The sequence below is a fragment of the Elephantulus edwardii genome, unplaced genomic scaffold (genome assembly GCF_000299155.1).
Source record: "Elephantulus edwardii isolate Elephantulus edwardi_28Jun2011 unplaced genomic scaffold, EleEdw1.0 scaffold00260, whole genome shotgun sequence".
Taxonomy (NCBI): domain Eukaryota; kingdom Metazoa; phylum Chordata; class Mammalia; order Macroscelidea; family Macroscelididae; genus Elephantulus; species Elephantulus edwardii.
This window is the reverse complement of record NW_006400010.1, coordinates 2574627-2584709: the sequence shown is the minus strand read 5'-3', so window position 1 is coordinate 2584709 and position 10083 is coordinate 2574627. Positions and strand designations below refer to the sequence as shown.

Here is a 10083-nt window from a genome sequence, read left to right as displayed (position 1 = left end):
CGGAGTCCGCACCGGCAAATATTTTGTTTCCCTCTTCCCCTGGCTGTTGTAATTTTAAACCACCAGGAGCCCGAGGCCTATATTTATAGAAAAACGAGTGTCCCGAAGGCCGCTGTGAGCAGCAAGCAATTGGTTGCCTGGTGAAGAAGTTTCAGAATTCGGGAGGGGAAGTCCCCATTTTAATATATATAGTTTTTTTTAATTTGGCGGTTCAGACATTAGGCAGCTGCAAATTAACAAACCGTATTGTGTTTTTTAGAGGGCCTTTTTGTCTGAGGTTCTGCAGAGTCTATGAGCTGTCTCTGAACTCCCGTTTACCCTCTTGTGTGTGTATCGGAACCAAGTCCAACGCCTCTTGGCCTCGCTCTTGCCACGTGTGTGCCGCCACACCGGTCACGGCTCTGAGAAGAGCCTCTTTTGTCCAGTGGTGATCTCTAGAAATAGTCCTCCTGGCGGGGGGTCGGGGTAGTGGGGGGCGGGGAGATGAATGCTGCAGCCAGCAGCTACCCCATGGCCTCCCTGTATGTGGATGACCTGCACTCGGACGTCACCGAAGCCATGCTGTATGAAAAGTTCAGCCCTGCGGGTCCTGTGCTGTCCATCTGGGTCTGCCGAGATATGATCACCCGTCGCTCTCTGGGTTATGCATATGTCAACTTCCAGCAGCCAGCTGATACTGAGTGGGCCCTGGACACCATGAACTTTGATGTGATTAAGGGAAAGCCAATCCGAATCATGTGGTCACAGAGAGATCCCTCTCTGAGAAAATCTGGTGTGGGAAATGTCTTCATCAAGAACCTGGACAAATCAATAGATAACAAGGCACTTTATGATACTTTTTCTGCTTTTAGAAATATTTTATCCTGCAAGGTGGTGTGCGATGAGATCGGCTCTAAGGGTTATGCCTTTGTCCACTTTGAGACCCAAGAGGCTGCTGACAAGGCTATTGAGAAGATGAATGGCATGCTCCTCAATGACCCCAAAGTCTTTGTGGGAAGATTCAAGTATCGTAAAGAGTGGGAAGCTGAACTTGGAGCCAAAGCCAAGGAATTTACCAATGTTTATATCAAGAACTTTGGGAAAGATATGGATGATGACAGCTTGAAAGAGCTGTTCAGCCTGTTTGGTAAGACCCTAAGTATCAAGGTGATGAGAGATCCCACTGGGAAATCTAAAGGCTTTGGCTTTGTGAGTTACGAAAAACAATAAGGCTGTGGAAGAGATGAACGGAAAAGAAATTGGTGGGAAAATCATCTCTGTAGGCCATGCACAGAAGAAAGTTGAACGGCAGGCTGAGTTAAAACGGAAATTTGAACAGCTCAAACAGGAGAGAATTAGTCGCTATCAGGGGGTGAATCTTTACATTAAGAATTTGGATGACACCATTGATGATGAGAAGAAAAGAATTTTCTCCATTTGGATCCATCACCAGTGCTAAGGTGATGCTAGAGGATGGGAGAAGCAAAGGGTTTGGCTTTGTTTGCTTCTAATCTCCGGAAGAGGCAACCAAAGCAGTCACGGAGATGAACGGACGCATTGTGGGCTCTAAGCCACTGTTTGTTGCTCTGGCCCAGAGGAAAGAAGAAAGGCTCACTTGACCAACCAGTATATGCAGGGGGTGGTAGGAATGAGAGCACTCCCTGCCAATGCCATCTTAAATCAGTTTCAGCCTGCAGCTGGGGGCTACTTTGTGCCTGCAGTTCCACAGGCTCAGGGAAGACCTCCTTATTACACACCAAACCAGCTAGCACAGATGAGACTTAATCCACGCTGGCAGCAAGGCTTCCAAGGAATGCCAAGTGCTGTACGCCAGTTTGGACCACGTCCAGCTCGTTGCAATCTGGCTCCAGCTGGTAATGCTCCGGCCTCTCGTAGCCTCCCTACTACCACTCAGAGAGTCGGTGTACCCACAACTGTGCAGAACCTAGCACCTCGGGCTGCCGTAGCTGCTGCGGCTCATCGGGCTGTGGCACCATACAATTATGCCTCCAATGTCCGCAGCCCTCATCCTGTGCTAAAGCCTCTACAGCCCCCACAGGCTGCAGTCCATGTGCAGAGTCAGGAGCCCCTAACTGCCTCAATGCTGGCTGCAGCACCCCCACAAGAACAGAAGCAGATGCTGGGAGAACATCTGTTCCCACTCATCCAACCAATGCATTCAACCCTAGCTGGAAAGATTACAGGGATGTTGCTGGAGATAGACAACTCTGAGCTGCTGCACATGCTAGAGTCACACGAGTCTCTCCGCTCCAAGGTGGATGAAGCTGGGGCGGTTCTACAGGCTCATCATGCCACGAAAGAAGCTGCCCAGAAGGTGGGAGCTGTTGCTGCTGCTACCTCTTAGACAAGGAAAACGATTCAAAAGCTAAATAACTCCCTTCTGGATTTCAGCTCAGATGAAGACTTCCTCGCTTGTCCTATGGACCTCAACATCAAGAACTACAAATTGCAAGTTTAATAGGTCATTTTGTATCAAAAGGTCAATTATGAAACATCTAGATTTTTTCAATTATATAATTATTGTCTGGGTTCTGCTGTAGCCCAGGAAAATTTTTTATCTATTGTGGGTTTTGGTTTTTCCACCCCCCCCAAAAAAGTTGATTTTATTTGATGTACCCAAATCTTAATAAAAACGAAAAATTTAAAAAAAAAAAGACTCTTTCCACAACAAGGAGTCAAAAGTAATTCAAAGTGAACCCTTCACTGGGTTTCCAGAGGCTGTAAATCACACAGGAGGACACAGCTTCCAAACGAGGAACAAAGCACAGCCAAGCATATCCACCTGCTCATAACCCCCACATACAGGCAAAGCCTTGGGTTCTATTCTTTTTCCAGTTTCTATCACAGGATGTGGATGCTGCGAGGCAGCAGAGGTTTAAATACCCAGGAGAGCAATTTTTCAGCATGCCAGTTAAAGGATTCAATGCTAAGGTATCAAACAGTCAAGTATGTACAAGAACCACAGAACAAAAGGAGAAGAACAAACAATAAGCATATACCTCTAAAGGAAGAACCTCAGTAAGAGCAATCCGGGGAGGAAGACTAACAGACCCATTCCACATGAGAAATTTAGACTAATCATACACATCCTCAAATGCTTTCTGACCTGCCTCTATTTTATATACATCTTACAGTACCGTAAGTTTGACTCGGCATTTTTCCAATCATTATATGCCACAAAGACCACACTGAGGGCCATGAAATAATCCATTTTAGCTGCTGTCATGATTTAAACCTCCATTCAGTTTTGCAATGCAACAATGTCCAGTATTACATTCTAATCACTCAGATCGTACACCTCCAGGAAGGGCTCAGCATATGAAGAAAAGGCCCAGGTGGGGAGGAAACCTAATTTGTTTCTTTTGTAGCTACTTGAGTCCAGTACCTCAGACTCAACTCATTGCTATCTGGCTAGAAGTCCTTCAGAGCCTGGAGATCTGAGACTGGAAACAGCCCAGGTGGAAAATACCCATCTTTCTCCAGCAAAACGCCTGGAGGATTCAATTTCTCAGAGACATCTTGGCCTCTGGATTCGAAGTTCAGAACCCAGCTGACTCGATCTCCACAACTTCCTTCATACATTTTTGTCCTTGTTGACATCTTCTTAGCAGGGGTCAACAAGTCATCTGTGACTCACAGTGACCCTCATAACAATAGATCTTAAACCTCCCTACCATAATCTCTGATATGTGGCTTCTTAATGGATCACGTCAATCTATCTCACTGAGGGTCTTTAGTGCACTTTCATACATTCCACCTTTTCCCGGATTATGTATATGATTCATAGGTCTCCTGCAACCATCAGTATGAGAGTTCAACAGTATGCCTCTAAGAACACCCCATGATTCCTTAAGACCTGGTGGACTTGCCCAAGACAAAGTCACAGCATCACCTGAACATCCCTAGGTGGAGCTAATGAGAGAAATGTGATAGCACTACCACTAGAGGGAGCTGTGGTGTTAGAAGAAAGGTCATTTGTGTTTTCTATCCTAAGGAGGATAGAAGAATTGATGCCTTTGAGCTGTGGTGCTGGAGAAGAGTATTGAGAATACCATGGACTGCTAGGAAAACAAACAGATTTGTCCTGGAAAGGGTTAAACCGGGTGGCTCCTTGGAGGCAAGGATTCTGAGGCTCTGTCTAACTTACTTTGGACATGTTGTGAGGAGAGACCGGTCCTTGGAGAGGGACATCATGCTTGGGAGGGTGGAGGGACGGCGCAGGAGAGGAAGGCCCTCTATGAGGTGGATTGATTCAGTGACTGGGGTAATTGGGATGGGAGTGTCAGAGACGGTGCGATTGGCACAGGACAGAGCGGAGTTTAGGGCTGTTGTACATAGGGTCGCTATAAGTCAAAGGCGACTCGATGGCACATAACAACAACAACAACATCCTGCAAGGGCAGAAAGAGCTGAAGTGACAGGAAATCTGCTTTGCCATCAAAGTCCTTGTTTCTTCAGACCAGACATATCCTGAAAAAAATGCTTCTGACAAGGAAAAAAATTTCAAATTATTATATCAGCATTTGTTAACTATAGACCTTACAAATTAATAGCAACAGCACAGGAATGTAATCTGAAATAACAACTGGTTATTTACTTTTCCCCTTTCAGTTTTAATGCTATGTAAAGTATGTTTTTGTTGTTATGTGCGACGGAGTCGCTTGCAACTCATAACGACCTTATGTACAACAGCCCTAAAAGCTGCTCTGTCCTGTGCCAATCACACTGTCTCTGACACTCCCATCCTGATTACCCCAGTCACTGAATCAATCCACCTCATAGAGGGCGATCCCCTCCTATGCTGTTCCTCCACCCTCTAAAGCAAGATGACAGCCTCTTGATGCAAGTATAGGTTTTCCATTAACATGATCAAGTGTTCTGGCATTCCCATTTCTCTCAGACTCAGTCACAGTTTGTTATGATCCACATAGTTAAATGCCTTTGCATAATCAAAGAAATAAAGATAGACATTCTTCGGGTATTTCCTGCTTTAAGTTAAAATCAATCTAATATCAACTCCAATATCCCTAGTACCACGATCCCTTCTAAACCAGGCCTGAACTTCTGGTAGTTCTCTGCTCCTGAGCTGTTCCAGTCGTTTTTGGATAATCTTCAGTAGAATCTTGCTTGCATGGAAAAAAAAAAAAAAAATCAATGATAATTTTCTATAGTTCCCACACTCCGATGGGTCACCCTTCTCTGGAATGCAAAAGTTGGGAACAGAGAAGAAGATTCAGTAGTAGGAAAAACAAGCACTCAGTGATAGAAATAAAGCTGAAGATAGAATGATTGTGTTCTGGACAATCAGTGACATGCATAGGATGGTATGCATAGGAATTCGTTTGATTACATCTGCGGAGAAAAAAACTGCTGGAGAAGCTCAAAATCAGCTGTGAAAACAAGTCCAGGAGGTGATTGTGGAACAGACTACCATATGCAAGTTTCAAGCAGAAGCTGAGGAAAATTAAACCAAATCCATGGGGGGAAGAAATAAGACTTTTAAGTCTATAACACCTGAATTTCAGAACCATCTCAGGAACAGGTTTGAGCCTTTGAACACTAATGAGCGAAGATCTGAGGTGCTGTGGGAGGATATCAAGGTTAACATCCAGGATGAGTGCAAATGGTCATTGCGAATACAGAGGAGGAAAAAAAGACCAAAGTGGATGTCAGAAGAAACTCTGAATATTGCACTGGAGCAAACAGAAGCCATAGCAGAAGAAAGAATTCAAAACACTACAGAGCTGAATAGAAGATGTCAAAAAGCAGCACGGGATGACAAAGTAAAATAATACAATGAAATGTGCAAGGAGCAGGAGTCAGAAAATCAAAAGGGCCAAACTTGCTCAAAATTTAAGCTCAAGGAACTGAAGAACAAATTCAAACCTCGATTGCTATAAACCAAAATGCTTTAGGCAGAATATTAAATGATATAGGAAGTATTAAAAGTAGATGGAAAAAAATATACTGAGTGCCTGTATTAAAAGGAATTGGTAGACACAGAAGAATTTAATGAAACAAAGTATGGGCAAAACCCAATGGTGAAGAATGAAGCAGTTCAAGTTGCTTTGAAGGAAATAGCAAAATATTAGGCCCCAAGAATAGATGGTTTATCAAGGGACATATTTCAGCTAACAGATGCTGCCCTGGACATGCTCATCAAGTTATGCCAAGAAATCTGGAGAACAATAGCTTGGTCAACTGACTGAAAGAGATGTAAAGAATAGAAACCATTATTTAAATAAAATTAGTTTTCAATAACTAAAAGGAATGAAAACAATTCTATTAAAGAAAAATAAAACAAACAAACAAAGAAAAAAACCCACCACACCAAAAATGGAGATCTGGTGGCACAGTGGCAAAAAAAAGTTGCACTGCAATCCCATAGGTACATGGTTTGAATACACCAAATGCTAGGCTGGAGAAGGAGGGATAATCTCCTTCCACGTCAGTTACATATGATTTGATGGTACATATATACACACCCACACACAAAAAATAATTTTTAAAAAGGAAAAATTATACCCTAAAAAAAGAAACAAAAACAAAATATTTAAAAAAACCATAAAAATAAAAGGAAGAACAGGCAACAAAATAAAAGAGAAACTAAAAGGCAAAAAGAGACAAAAATTACTGGTACCAGGAACACCTTCCTTTTTCAAACTCACATAGGCGCTATGAAAGCAAATTATCCAAAATATCCTTCATCCTTGATTTTTCAAACCTATACACCAAAAAATGGCACTTTGGTGATTAGTGTTAAGGTTCATCGGTGATTCCAACAGTTGCTGGGCAGGTGAAAAGATGGGAAGTCTACTACTGTGTAATTTATGGCATCTGAAAACCTGTGGGAAAATCAGTTCTCTGGTAGTTCATTCCAAAATCAAATGTACATGGTAAAAATAAAAAAAAAAAAAAAAGTCTCTTCCAGGTGACTGGTTTCTAAATTGAAAAAATACCATGGAGAGTCTCACGCTATCACTGTAGAGGCCTGAGAAGAGCTTCCACTCAAGGAGCAATATGCTTCACCAGCAAGGCCCTTCCACTCCTACTGGGACAGTGGAAATAACACAATTTCTTCTAAGAAGTACTCACACCTTCCAAATGAATATCAACCCTGGTCTCCCTGTTTTTATCCTCCATGACCAAAAGGGAATGTTACTAATAAAGAACACACAAGCCACAAGTGATTGTGCAAACACATAGATACAAATAAGCATTTTAATCAGACAGTGATAGTCCAGGGGCAGAATAGTGGCCTAATGCTGTCAAGCACGACTCAGATTGAACCTATAAACAACATATTTGAAGAATGCATTATCATGTCATATACTCACAATAATCAAACACAGGAATTAGGGAGAGGGAGGAAACAACTCAACATTAGGCAGAAGGAGGGTGGCATCTAGTAGTTAACTGTGCAGTAAATAGACCATTTGAGGTGAGGTTCTCTTTGTCCAAAAAAATAACTAATATTTAACAGAGAATCACTTCTATGAAAAACATGTTCAAATAAATGAAATGCAGCATTCCTATCCTTGACTGATGGAACACTCAGGCTCACCTTTCTCTAGCATATTTCTGTCTCTTTCCATGGCAGTCCCCGCAGTATACCAGGGTTCAATTCATTGCCACACATTTTGTGTGCAGCCACTACCATTCCTTAAGCAGACACTTGTGGATTACTATGATACTAGGAGGTTCCAACAGAAGTTCTAGGCTTAGACAAGGGAGTGGAGATCACATGGATCCCAGGGGTGAAATACATGACAGATCACATCACTTCTGTCCCCTTGTGCATGAGGTGTTGATGAGTTGAAGGGTCGACATGAGATGCAGCTAATATCAGTGGATATTGAGAAACCTGTGATGTGTCTTCATCAAGTGCCATGAGCTCATAATACGAGCAAAGCCCACAATGCTAGATGGAATTATTACATTCAAACATCTCCTAGGCAGCAAGCAAAAAATAAAATTATGGTCTCTGTCTCCATTGGATGGTAGCAGCTCATAAAAATCAGAAAATGTACAGTTTTATTATACGGTTTATCGTGTACAAAAACCAAACACTATTATCACTTAATGTTTGCAATAGTTCATACAATTCCTTAATTTATTTACATTTGCTTTAGACATTACTGCATACATTTGAATTATAGTTATAACAATCTGTACGTAGAGTAAATAATTGAATAGCAAACACTTTGGAATCAATATCGAAAGTATCAGCCTTCATTATACGATAACAAAATGTTACTTTCAGAGTGTAAATAAAACTCTTACGAAAAAGGGCAATGAGTAAACCGTCATCATGTATAAACTATTAACATCAAGAACCCAATATTCAACAGAAATTGAACAACATATACAAGATTGAGAAAACAGGAGGGGAAAGGTGAGACAAGGAAATGGCAAAGAGGAAAGGAGAGGACAAAAGAGGAGAGAACACAATAAAAATAAGACAGAAAGGAGAAAGAAGGGGGGAGCAAGAGACAAAGATGGAAAGGAGACAGTGAAGAGAGGACAGAAAGACAGGGGACATGGAGAGAGCATTAAAAAAAAAAGAGAGAGAAGCAGACAGAGGAGAGGGGACCTAAAAAAGGTGACAAATAACAGATGACAGAGGGGAATAAACCAGCAGAGTGAAGGACATTTGGAAGGGAGAAAGAGAGGATGAGGAGGAGATGGGAGAGGGAGACAAAAGAGAAAGGCACAGGGAGAGGTAGGCTTAGGAGAGGGAGAAAGACAAAGAAGAACAGAAACAGAGGAGAAATAATAGAGACAAGGGAAATAGACATGGAAGAGGGCACCAGGAAGAGGGAGAGAGGAGAAAGAGATGAAAAGGAAACAGAGAGAAAGAGAGAGATGGGGAAACTGGTGGTAGAGACAGGAGTGAGGGGGAAATGGGTGGAGGAGAAAGGAGTGATGTAGAAAGGGAGATGGAAACAGAAGAGATGGAGACAGGTAGAAGGGAGACATGAGAACTGGGAGGTACTAGTGACACCAGGGACACGGAGAACACAGAAAGGAACAGATCGAAGGGAGACAGGATAGAAGTACAAAAGGGAGAGAGAGACCACGGAGAGGAAGACAATGGAGAGGTAGACAAGGGGGAAAGAGAATCTGGAGAAGGAGAAAGGAAAGAGGGAATCAAGGGAGGGGGAGACAGGGGAGAAGGAGAATGGGGACAGGGAAAAAAAGAGGAGAATAAGACACATAGGAGGAAGAGGGGAGAGAGAAAGACAAATGGACGGAAGAGGCTGAGTGAAAGGGCAGGGAGACAGGAGGACATGGGAGTGGAAGTTCCAGGAGATAGAAACAGGAGAGATGAGTCAGAGACCAGGAACAGAGAGATAGAGGAGAGGAGACAGAGAAGGGTGAAACAGCAGAGTGGAAAAGAGAGTAGAGGAAGAAAGAGGAGGGGAACAAGTGAGAGGAAGAGAAGGGAGATAGAGAAAAGGTAGACTTAGACACAGGGGAATGAGAGAGGAGAGTTGGAGGACAGAGGACATGCAGAGAGAGAGACAGAGACAGAGAAAGGGAAAGAAAGACAACAGAGAGAGTACAGCTAGAGGATGAGAATGAGAGATGAGAAAAGTAGACAGGGAAGAAACAATAGAGAGGTGAGGGGAGGAGGACACACTGCAGAGAATGACAAGGGAGAGGGGGAGAGGGAGGCAGAAGGGTGGGAGATGTGAAGGAGACAGAGGGAAAGCAGAGAGGGGAGAAAAAAGGAAAAGAGGAGAGTGGGAAGGAATGGGAGACAAGGGAGCCAGAGAAAGGACAGGAGATAGAGGGAAGGGAGATGAGAACAAAGACAGAAGGGTGCGAGAAAAGAAAGGGAGAGATAGATGGGAAACAGAGGAGAGAAAGAAGATATAGATGGAGATATAAGATAGATGGAGAGAAGAGGTAAACCTGGCTGAGAGAGAGGGAAATAGAAGGCAGAGGGAGACAGAAGAGGAAAGAAAGGAGAGATGGGAGAAGAGAGTGAGAGATGAGAGAGGGAGACAAAGGAGAAGGTGACAGGAGAGGGAGACAGGAGATATGGGTAATGAGAGTGAAACATCAAAGAGGGAGATT

At 43.1% G+C, this 10083-nt stretch overlaps 1 protein-coding gene and 1 pseudogene across 1 annotated transcript in view; one reads left to right on the top strand and one right to left on the bottom strand.

Moving 5' to 3' along the window:
* Positions 1 to 10083, bottom strand: part of SMS (spermine synthase) — a 109397-nt gene that overhangs the window by 11733 nt on the left and 87581 nt on the right. The window lies entirely within an intron of this gene.
* LOC102876826 lies at positions 484 to 2344 on the top strand (annotated as a pseudogene).